Source organism: Equus quagga, chromosome 15 (assembly GCF_021613505.1).
Source record: "Equus quagga isolate Etosha38 chromosome 15, UCLA_HA_Equagga_1.0, whole genome shotgun sequence".
NCBI classification, from domain to species: Eukaryota; Metazoa; Chordata; class Mammalia; order Perissodactyla; family Equidae; genus Equus; species Equus quagga.
The window spans coordinates 21,739,930-21,752,599 of NC_060281.1; positions in this window are offsets into that span (position 1 = coordinate 21,739,930).

A 12,670-nucleotide genomic window follows, 5' to 3' on the forward strand; every position below is an offset into this window, starting at 1 on the left:
CCAAAAAAGTTCCCTCAAGCCCCTTTGTAGTCAATTCCTCACTCTACTCCCAGTTCCAGGCAACTATTGATCTACTATCATTATATATGACTTCTACATTTTCTGGGGCTTCATATAGATGGAGTCTTACAGTATGGATTCTTGGGCCTGACTTCTTCCTCTCAGCATAATGCTTTGGAGATTCATCCATATTGTTGCACTTATCAGTGGTTTGTTCCTTTTTGTTGCTGAGTAGTAATCTATTGCTTAGATATACTACATTCAGGTAATTTTTTTTTTCTAATGAGGAAGATTGGCCCTGAGCTAACATCTGTTGCCAATCTTCCTCTTTTTGCTTGAGGAAGATTGTTCCTGAGCTAACATCTGTGCCAGTCTTCCTCTATTTTGTATGTGGGATGCCACCACAGTGTGGCTTGATGAGTGGTGTGTAGGTCTTCAGGCCCAGGATCTGAACTGGTGAACCCCGGGCCACTGAAGTGAAGTGCATGAATTTAACCACTATGCCACTGGGCTGGCCCCGTACATTAAGCTTTCTTTTTTTTTTTTTTTAATGCTTGGCACCTGAGCTAACAACTGTTGCCAATCTTTTTTTTTCCCCTATGTTTTTTCTCCCAAGTCCCCCAAGTACTTAGTTGTATATTTTAGTTGTGGGTCCTTCCAGTGGTGGCATGTGGGACGCCGTCTCAGCGTGGCCTGATGAGCAGTGCCATGTCCATGCCCAGGATCGGAACCAGCAAAACCCTGGGCTGCCAAAGTGGAGGGTGCGAACTTAACGACTCAGCCCCGGGGCCAGCCCCTAAGGTAATTTTTGAGATAAGATTTCTGCACATATCAAGGAGGAGAAAAAGGAATCAATAAACAGGGGTAGAAGAGAGTTACTAATGTGGAAGTTTAACATGGAAGATTCCTGCTGTATGTTCCTTATTAAATAAAATTCTTCCATCTCTTTCTTCAGCCAGTTAAATCAAGATCAAAAGGCCTGAATTTAGCTTTTAACGCTAACTAATGAAATTCCAGAGTTTGGCCTTTAAAAGCAAGCCTTAAAAATTAACAGAAAGACGTCCATGAGAGAACTGCATCTCTTCCTTGCATCAACAGAGGGAGAAATAGCATTCTGCATTATAAAACTAGTTCAAGGAATCTGAGAACATTTACAAAAATGTCAGTTTTGTTTTCCATTTCCATTTGTGCAAAATGGAAACTTGGTGACTATTCAAAACTATTATTAACTTGCTCTGTTCTCTCTTAATATAACTATGTCCTTGGAAGTATAATTTGAATGAAGGGGTCATATAAGACTTTTATCCTGGGGAAATTGCTTCAAAATATGCCTATAGTTCTTATTAGGTTTCTTACTTGACCATATATTTGATTTATTGCCTTAATAATATCGTGCTAATTGATATTTCTGTGTTCCTAAACAGTATGAATACTGTAAGTATAAATACTGTCTCCTCAAATCAGAAGAGGATGATTGGCATTATGCAAAACATAAAAGCTCCTAACTCTGCTAGGCTTTTTATTTTCACAAAGAGATTGAGTCTGGTCTCATTTAAATTAATACCAAAGGATGGGAATAATTGTGAAAGAAGCTCCCTCCAGAGGCAAGAAAGCATAAGAATCTTTTACACTTATAATAGTACACTATGCCCTGCATAACGACGTTTCGGTCAATGATAGACTGCATATACAGCAGTGGTCCCAGAAGATTTACCAGATAGCCTAGGTGTGTAGTAATAGGCTATAGTATCTAGGTTTGTGTAAATACACTCTATGATGTTTGCACAATGTCAAAATCACGTAATGACACTTTTTCAGAATGTATACGTGTTGTTATGTAATGCATGACTGTGTGGTTACAAAATTACACAATCACATGTGCCAAGAAAATATAGTTCATTTTCAGTGATCAAATCTTCACAACCCCAATACCATTAGTTGGTTGGTAATTTAAACTTGTCACTTAATAGAATCTCCACCTTTTTTGGTTTAAACAGACTCTTCTTGGCAAAACAACTCCTTCAGATAAATTCTCAAGCTTTTAGTTAGTCTACTCCTCCTCTCACTTCTTTCTAATATGTGTTTTAGGAATGTGAAAGGGCTATATGAACTCCCAGCGAATGGGGAGAGAGAGTCTTCGATCTGTTTTTACAGGGTCTCTGGCACCTCTGGTTTTTGAAGCAGTTTTCCTTTTCTGTCTTTCTGATCACTGGGAACCTGTTGGCAATTGCCCTTGATGTCTGCATGCAGTGAAGTGTTGGTCTAATCTCTCGGCTCAGTCATGACTCGGTGGTGCCTCCATTCTCATATTGGCTTTTGCTGGCACTGCGGATCTCTCGGAGTCTCATCCATGTCCTGTAGGAGTTGCTGGTTCAAGCTGAAACACTATTCCTCTAAAACACTGTGAGGTCTCAGGAAATTTAGGAAGATGTCTTGTGCCCTTTTGCCTAGTTACGGCACGTTACCACATCTGCATTTCTTTGCAAGGCGAGGGAGGGAGGGGAATTGAGGCACAAGTCACTGAGTTCTTGAATCCCTCCAAGTCCAAGTTCTTTGTTTTGTCTCTGACTTCTCCTTTCTTTCCTGACTCAAGGAATTTTTAATTTCTTCTGGGACTATAGAGAAAAAGACCTGTCAGAAATTTTTCTTTCAAGATTATTGTTTATGAAATTTATGAATCAAGATTCTCAGGCTCCCGGGGGTCTACACTGAAAACTTTTCTCTCAAACTATTTTCTCTGCCGTGAGTTTAAAATAGCGATTTTAAAATGCAAGAGTTGATTAAGACATCAAAAGATGCCATTAAGAAAGTAAGAAGGTAAGCTACTATATGGAAGAAAACATTTGCAATGCACGTAAGCTGACAAAGGACTCTTAAGAGAATATGTGAAGAACTCAAAAAATTGATAAGAAAAAGAGAGACAATCCAGTACAAAAATAGGCAGGAGATTTAAGCAAGCAGCTCACAAAAGGATATTTGAATGGACAATAAGCATATTAAAAGATGATTAAGGCCCGCCCAGTGGCACAGTGGGGTTAAGTGTCCACGTTCCACTTCAGCGGCCTGGGGTTCGCGGGTTCGGATCCCGGTTGCGGACATGGCACCGCTTGGCAAGCCATGCTGTGGTAGGCGTCCCACATATAAAGTAGAGGAAGATGGCATGGATGTTAGCTCTGGGCCAGTCTTCCTCAGCAAAAGGAGGAGGATTGGCAGCAGATGTTAGCTCAGGGCTAATCTTCCTCAAAAAAAAAAAAAAAAAGATGCTTAATCTTATTTGTCATTAGGGACATGGACATTAAAACAACAATGATAAAGTCCTTTTATCAGCTGAATCTATAGGATTCACAGAGGTGACTGAGTGACAACATGGAGAAACTAATGACATCGAAAGAAGATTTTTATCACTTAAGGTTTCCAGGAGAAGAGGGCACACTTGCCATGCAGGGCCACACAGGGAAGCACCAGGTTTGATCAGGAGGCAGAAGCAGGAGTGAGGGGAAAGCACAGGCCATAGTCTTTATTGAGGTTTTGCAAGAAAAGCAAGGAGAGCAAGGTAATAAGTTCGGGGTTGGCTGGTTTGAATAATGTCAGCAGGCTCTGGGCTATAGGGGTGATCTCTAGTTGTCTGGTACCCTACCCCGGGTGATTTAGGCAAGGGCAGTATTGGTTTGATGTGTGAGAATTAGGTAAAGGAGGGGGTTGGGGGTATGGACTTGGGATTGGTTGGGAGGTTTGTAATATGATATTTGCATGCTCACAAAAGCTAGATCACAGGGGAGATATAAACAACTTTGGCTGTTAGTTTGGCTCTGTGATTAATGGCTGCCAAATAGACAAACACAGAATCTAAGAAAACACAGAACAGCAGTACATCTGCTAGAAAGGCTAAAAAGAAAACCTGATAATACCAGAATCTGACAAAGATCTGGAGCAACTGTAATGCTCTTCCACTGCTGGTATATAAAATTTAAGAAGAGGAAAAACTAATCAAGGATATTAGAAGTTGGAATAGTGGTTTCATCTTCTTGGGGGGACTGTTACTGAAAAAGGAGGGGCACAAAGGGAAAACTGAGTCGGTATAGATTTTTCTTTGGCTTAATTAACAGAAAACAACAGATATAATACACAACAATATATATTTATCATATTGTCTCAGGGTTATGTGAATTCTCTGGCTCTGTGCCTCAATTTAATACATAGGGATCTTGACCATCTTACCCATTCTACAAGACATCATAAGAAATATATATTTGATCTTTGCCCCAAGTTCCTGACACAGAGCTCCTAAAACCCTTGTAATTTCCTGAGTGGAAAGGGTAATAGGAGCATCTTACACGGAGCTCCTAAATCCCTTAGAATTTCCTGGGCGATTGGAGTGTCTTTTGTTCTAATGAGGTGACTCTTAGTGGGCTCCTGGATAGCTTCAGGATGGGGGCTGGGCACTGGAAAGACCAAGCCATGATTAAAAGCTTGGAACTTTCAGCCCCAACCCCCATCCTCTGGAGAGGGGAGAGGAGCTGAGGTTGAGTCAATGATGCCTATGTGATGAAGCCTCCATAAAAATCCCTGAACTACAGGGTTTGGAGAGCTTCCGGGTGGTGGACACATCCACACGCCAGAAGGGTAGCACAAAGTGCTCAGGATTCTCCTGGACCTCACCCCATGTGTCTCTTCATCTGGCTGTTCATTTGTATCCTTTATAATAAGCCAGTAATAGTAAGTAAAGTGTTCCTCTGGGTTCTGTGAACCATTATAGCAAATTATTGAACCTGAGAAGGGGGTCATGGGAACCCCTGAGTTGTAGACAAATCAGACAGAACCAGTCCACTGAATTGATGACATCAGACTGACAGGACAGGCAGAGTATAAAACAGCAGGTACCCTCCGTGCTTTAGGAAACGCAGGTATACCAAAGAGCGGGGAGACTAAAGTACGACGGCCTTTCGCTTCATCGAAGTTTCTTGATGTTTTGTGGTTTTGCATACAGGCGTACCCTCCAAATGAAGGACAAGTTGCTTTACTTGTGCTACATACTGCTAAACAAAAAAACAAAAAGAGACATCATCTGGGTGAGTTTAAAGACAGTGTTTTCCGAATTTGGGTGTACCACTCTGACCTCCTTCCCTGGTCACCTGAAACGAAGCCACATTTGAGTGAGACTCAGAGAAGGAGAAGATTCTCCAGCTGGTCCGGTTTGCAGGGCACCTGGACCCTCATGATCCTTTTGATGTTCACAGTATTTGTGGCGATTGAGGTGCCCTATGGAGCCTGTGGCAAATTCTGACAGAGGAATCTCAGCAGAGGCCCTTTGGCTATGACCTTTGGCAAGTAAATAATCTCCTTTTCAGAATCAACTCTTGGCTTGCTGCTGGCCTCGGACACAGAGTGACTCCAACTCAAGCTGTTTCTCACGAGCTGATTACTATGTGGCCCTCATAGGTATGAGGCTGGGTGTGGATCCATGCTCAGGTGGAAATGGCATATGCAAGAGGAGGCCTGAGCAGGTCCTGAAGACACGAGTGGCTCACAGCACCTATACCCCCACTTCTGCTGCATCACTGCTTCCTCCACGCTGTGCCCTGGTGGTGTGTGCCCTGTTGCCAATCGGCTGTGGTAGAAAAAGTCAAGATTAGTTTACAGATGTCTTTACCTGATATGCCGGCATTAGAAAGAAATGGACTGCTGCCATATTATGGTCCCCAATCAAGGGTAACCCTGGAGGACATTGGGGATGGGCAAGACTTCAAGAAATACATCTAGCTAGCTAGCTTTCCCAGAGGAGAGAGGCCTGAGGTAAGAATCTATACTGATTCTCGGACAGAGGTTAATGGTTTGGCAAGCTGGGGAATTAGAAGTCATATTGAAAGGAAGTTTGGAGAAGAATAACGTGGACGAAACTCTCAGAATGGATCTCAAATGTGAGAATATCTGTCAGTTTCAGACCACGGATACCACTGTATCTAGTTTAAGGCAAAAGAGATTTGTTATTAGGTTTTAGGTGGCTTATACAATATTTGGAAGGGCTAGAGGAATAAGTTTTACATGAAGCTTGCAAGAGCAGCTTCCTGCCCCCAGAACCTCACTGATTTTGCTGTGGTTGGGTAAGCCATGGCCGCCACTGCAGGAAACCACCAAATCAGCAAACTGGTAACCACAGAACCACACCTGCTCTGCCATGATTCACAGCAGCAAAGTGGGTGCTTCACACTCTGCCTCCTCCCCACTTAACTCACTTAATTCAGCTTTAAATACAAGTCTCATATACGTGCATCTGATTGGCAGAATCTCAATCACTTCTGGAGCCCTAACTGCAACAGGATCTGAGACTTACAGTTTTTAGCTTTCTAGACTGTGAGTATAGGAAGGCACACTAGAAGGAGGTTAGAATGTATGTTGAGCAAACCAATCTACCATAGTGGGAATATCTGGACAAACAAATAGGACAAATAGGACACGACCTGCTCTGTGAATGATGTCAGGCCTCTACGCTTGTGACCCCAGAGCTTACTCAATGATCTCATGAACAAAGTGGCCATGGGGCCACTGATGGGGGTTATGCAAGGGCTCAACAATATGGACTTTCTCACACCAAGACTGACCTGGCTACTGCCAACTTGGAGACCTTCCATCATGGAGGGGGCAGCAACATGTCCTCACTATAGAAGAAACTTATTTTGGATTTCTATGTATTTTCCCTACCCACCACACTTTTGCCAGCACCACCATCCAGGAACTTTCTGAATACCTTATACATCAATATGACATGCCCCATAACATGGCTTTTGACCAAAGACATTCACAACGAAAGAAGTAAGGCAGTTGGGATACACAATTCAACTCTCCTAGGATTCCTTAGTTTTCTTTTGTCTTCCAGCTGGCCTTATAGAATGGACCTATTGAAGTCTTAGTTACTTTGGCGACTGGAAGACAATATCTTATAATATTAGAATGCTGTCCTACAGAATGTGCCATGTGCTTTGAAGCAGTGACCATCTATAATGGAGCTATTTCATACCCAGCATTCACGAGTCTGGGGATGACGGTATTAGTGAGGTGGTGCCTCTTAAAATTATACTTGCAGCTGTAACAAATCACCACAAACTTAGTAGCCAAAAACAATACATTTATTACCTTACAGTTCTGGAGGTCAGAAGTTTGAAATGGTTCTCAGTGGGCTAAAATCAAATATTATAATGGCTGTGTTACTTTTGGAGGCTCTAGGGACAAAGCTGTTTCTTTGCCTTTTCCAACTTCTAGAGGCTTCCCACATTCCTTAGCTCATGGCCTCCTTCCATTTTCAAAGCCAGCAATGGCAGCTCAAATCTTTCTCATGCCTCATCACTGACATTGACTCTCCTGCCTCCCTCTTTCATTTATAAGGTAACCACTTGTGATTACAAGGGCTCATCTGGATAATACAGGATACTCTCCCCATCTCAAGGTCAGCTGACTAGCAACCTTGATGTCGTCTGCAACCTTAATTCCCTCTTGCCGTGTAACCTAACATACTCACAGGTTTCAGGGATTAAGATGTGACCATCTTTGGGGACCATTATTCTGCCTACCACATCATCTATCACTCTGAACTCTGCTAGTAGGGAAAATTCTACCAGTAGGCACAATGTTGAGCTCGGTTTGCCGCCTGGCTACTTTGGGCTCCTCATTGCAGTGGATCAACAGGGAAAAATAGAAGTTACAATACTGGCTAGAATCATTAATCCTAATTTTCAAGGAGAAATAAGATTGTGACTACATGATGGGGTCAAGAGACATGTGGATGGGACCGGGGGGACCCCCTGGGGTACATCCTCATGTGGATGTACTAAAAGTTAATGAAAGACTCCTTCAACCTCTTGTATGGGGCTTGAATCCCTCAGAAATGAGATTTGGGACACACACTGGGTGAAAAGCACTGCCCAGCTGAGGTTCTGCCTAAAGGCAACGAATGTGGAATAAGTAAAGAGGGCGGAAGTCACAAATACCCACACACTTGTGATCAGTTGTGGAAATGAGAACTGTAGTCTCCATCTGTATTTCCTTCCCTAAATATATTCATATACCTAAACTAATTTCGCTTTTCTTTTTCTCCCTTTGCCACTTTTTGAAAAACATAAACAAGGTGTTGGTGATTGATAACTTTACAAGTTAGTCCACAGAAATATCAAGACAGGACTGGGTAGAACTAGAAGTGGGCATCGACAGAGACACCGGACTTGGAGCTGGATGCAGTGACTGTTAAAACCAGAAGTTGTCTTTTTGGGCGGAGGTGGTGAGAAATTTTCCTTTTTATAAGGAATGTCTAAGGTGTGTCAATGAAGCTACTTTTTGGAAGAGCAAGTATAGGAAGAAGAATGTAGTATGTGGATAACAGGCAGCAGGAAGGATTTTCCAAGCCTCGTCCTTTAGATTTCCCATCAATACTGTGAATTGCACAATTTACTTTCAATCATTTCATTTTCTGCTCAAGTTAGCCCGAGTCCAGATTTCTTACTTACAACTAAAAACTCTGGCTAACTTAGGCTCCCCGGCTGCTTTATCCTTCCTCTCTCCCTTCACACCTATCGGTTTCTTCTTCCTAAAACACAGAAAGGGTAGATAACTTTGTTTTGTCATCCGACGCAAAAACCTCCTCTTCCCCGCTACTGACAGGGTAAATTCTAGACTCCTTACTCTGAAACCCAAGGTTCTCACCAGGCTGATGCCAAGCTGCCTTTCCCAATCTGTCTGTGCCTGCTCCTCTCTAAAAGTCCAGAATTCAAGCCAGATTGTATCCTGGCTGCCTGAAGAATCACTGAGAACATCACAATGTAACCTTTTCTCAGGACAAAGGAGTGTAGCCTTCTTTGACCACCCCAGTCCTCAAAGAGGTCTCCATATGCAGAATTCATGTCTATAACTGTTACTGGAATACTGGGTTCTTATTTTCACTGAGGATAGAAATCAAGAGAGACAACAAACAGGAGTAGAAAAGTAAAAGTTTATTAGCTTGTGTGCAGAAGAGGCACAAGGGAGCTGGTGCGGAAAAGAAAGGGGCAGGTGACCAGCTCGTTAGGGAACAGGATTGTGGTGGTTTTATTAGCAAAGGTTGGGGAGGAGTGGCTTGTCATGGCATGGAGATGTGGGGTTGTGCTTGCGCCTGTGTTGTCATGTAGGATGCTAGTACATGCGATGCATGTATCATTAGCATGCTAGCTCTCCAGCCCTGGCTGTGACTTTTACTATGCTAATGGGGCTAGGGTCATCTTCAGTGGACTCCTGGGTGCTAGAGTGCATGTGTAAGCCCAGGAAAGTCCTAAGGCTGTGGAATGTGGATCTTGGTGGCCTCTATCTGAGTCTCCTAGACTGCCAATTGGTTAGGGCCAATCTTATAAGGCCTGGGCCCTTGCAGATGGCCTTGTCTCATTAGGGTGGTTCCTGTCTCATTCCCCCCTGAGAGACTGTATCCTCCTTAATCTTAAGGATCATGGGCAAAGGTCTGTTCTTCTGAAGCTACTTCCTGCTGCAGGGGCATTTAGAAGGGGGCCCTATATGCAGGAGAAGTAAAAATAATTTTCAGCTTGTTGCAGGGTCCAGTAAGAATGAGAATGAGGACCAGGTGGGTCGACCATTGGAAGTGGCTGGAATCCTTGCATGACCATCAGTTTAACGTGGAATTGTTGGAACCTAGAGGACAAGAAGAAGACAGGGACCAACAATTAATAGGAACAGGATGATTACTAGGAGTCCCAAGAAGGGAAGGAACCAGGTGAAGGATGGGAGGGCACCCTTGATCAATGACCATGCCTGATGAGAGTCTGTTCCCTGGTTATATCAGTGGGGCCGGGATGCTTGTTCATAGATTTCCTGGATGTGGGTCTCAACCTCTCCTGAATTATTAACATAAGTCATTTCTAGTGAAAACAAAAAGAAAAACAAGATTAATGGTGGGAGAAAATTATAAATCAGTTTCTGAGCCCAGGGGGCAGCCAAAGAGATTTTTTAGGTCAGAGTCTAAGCATCTTTTAAAGTTTGAAATGTTTCTGATGATCTCATTAGGTGTTCAGATATCTTTCTGAGTGACTTACACAGCAAAAGACATGAATCTCCCTTAAGTTTATATCAAGTTGTCCAGTTTCAATCTGCAGGGCTTCAAGAAAAGGGCAGGCTCAGTTCTCAATGATTTCAAATGAAAATGATAGAAAAGAAAATTGAAAATGTTAGTTTGGAGATTTGTAACCAGATATTTCAGAAGACTAGAAGAGTTCAGGATCTGCTCCAGTTTACAGATAGAAAACAAAAACTTCAAAATAGTTATCAGAACTGGAACCTAATATCCATGAATGTGTAATAGTTTCTATTGAAACATAATTTTTATCCCTAAAATCACCCTCATTTTTAATAAAAGATAGCCAAATTAAGACTAACTAGTTTGCAAAATAAGTTTAGTTTCAGTACACTTGGCCCAATTATTTATATAAGTGCAGCAAGAATAGCAATTGAGTATATAAGTTCTTTCAGATCTGCTTTGCTAGAACTTTTTATAAGGAATCTCAGATTGAACTTTAAAGGCTTCTCAAGGCCAGGAAAGCCAAGCCAAGGATTTGTCATCAGCCTTCACCTTCAATACTTTAGATTTGGGTGAATTCCTCTCTTTTCAAGATATTTGAAAATATTTCAAAATATTTCAAGGTTCCTTGCACCTGCCAGAGGAGTGACATTCCTTACTCACCAGGTAAGTTTGCTAGGAACTGTGTAAACAAAGTATCAGGCCAATATTTCCAAGTGGTTTTATTCCAGAAAGTTAACCTTTATTCAAAAGCTGTCTTGTCATATCTGAGTTTGCATATTTCTCTCAAGTATGACATTCCACTCAAAGCCTTGGTAATATTACCAATGTTTCCAATTGTGCCCTGTTATAAGGAGACCAGGTTCTTATTGAACTTATGCAAATAACTATATTACCGTGAAAATAACAATACTTACTAAGAGTTTCCAAATTCTGGAGGGATCAGGAAGGGAGAAAAAGATAAATGTTTCAATTTTGCTTGCAAAGGCATACTTTTACCAAATTGCTATAAGTCATAGTTAGCTTGAAAGAAAAGAGAAAAAGATTTCCTCAAATCTGAAAACAAAACATTAAAAAAATCAGCAATATCCCAAATGAAAATCACATAAATTTTAATCATCCTCATCAGTTCATTCAGTCCTGTGTAATTGATTCTTAATCTTAATCTTCTGTCATCAGTTTCATGAACTCATCAGTTTCTCAGAGTTCTGTGATTTCTTATCCAGTTCAGTTTTATGATCTGAAAGTTTGTCAGAAATCTGTATTCTAGGGTAAGTATCAGAGTCCTATCCATGAATCTCTCTGAAGATGAAAGATGTTTGCTAAAGCAAAAAACAACGGAGTAAAATACCAACTATCTGCAAATGACAAAAGACTCAGAAGGGCAATTGAAAAAGAAACTTGGCTACTTCTGTGACATACAACATTTCAAGATAATAACTAGAATTATGGCTGACAACCGGGATAGACAAGAATTTTAGGAATGTTACATAATTTTAAAACATTTATATCAATAACATTTATTCACATAATACCACCTAAGATTTATCAACACTTATTTGAGAATGCTTCCCATGTAATTTAACATACCAAATAAGCCTAATAAATTTACTATATTCTCCTTATAGGAAGAGAGAGAACAAATTTCTTTGAGAAGTCTCAGGGGCCTTCTGAAAATCCTCAGAGAAATTCTCTCCCTCCTTCCAGGTCAAAAGAAAGATTTTATTCAAGATTTGAACTTTTGGGGGGAGGGGGAAAGCTTGTCAAAAATATCAAAAGGTTTTAAAGCACTTGGTCAAATAGGAAACAATGCTCACTGTGAAAAAATGCTCAGTTATCCATTCAATGTGACAGGTAAACTTACTCAAACATAAAGAAAAGCCTTTTATAGCCTCTTTATCAAGAGCAGACTAAGAGTTTAAGAAAATTATCCCTTTTAAAAGAAAGAAAATCAAATTTTAATTTTTGAAATAGCTTACTTTTTACGTTAAAACTTATTTATTTATATTAATTAGAAATTTTAAACCTTAGTGAAAACTAAAAACTAAGCAATTATGAACTGTCTTTTATATTAGCATTCTGTGGTTTGGCAAATTTATAAATACTTTTCATAATTTCTAGAAACATGTTACTTCATAGTATGATTTTTAATAAAAATACAAGACATGTTTACTATTAGGCCCAAACATCTTTTAGTTTCTTTGTAATAACAAGCCAAAAGTAGATAAACTTAGACATGTTTAGCAATAATTTTTCAGTATATTATCTTATTTGAAAAATGACCCAGATATTCAGTGAGTTTTTTTATGATTAAACTTTACCTAGCAAAACTTCAAAGTTTCAAGTTACCCGAAAGATTTTGAAAGCTATTTTAAATACACGTACTATAACACATAATTATTGTTAAAAAGTTCACCCAACACTTTTATCTTTTTATACAATACGGTTTCAGTTACCAAAGATTAATTTATATCATGTGAACTTAAAAGACATTTGGGTGAATTTCTTTTCCATTTAGAAATAATTTAGGTAAGCACTTACTTTATGCCAAATAAACAGATCTCTTAATTTTTGGCCATACCATCTGGAGGTAAAAATATCATACACATATAACATACAAATAGA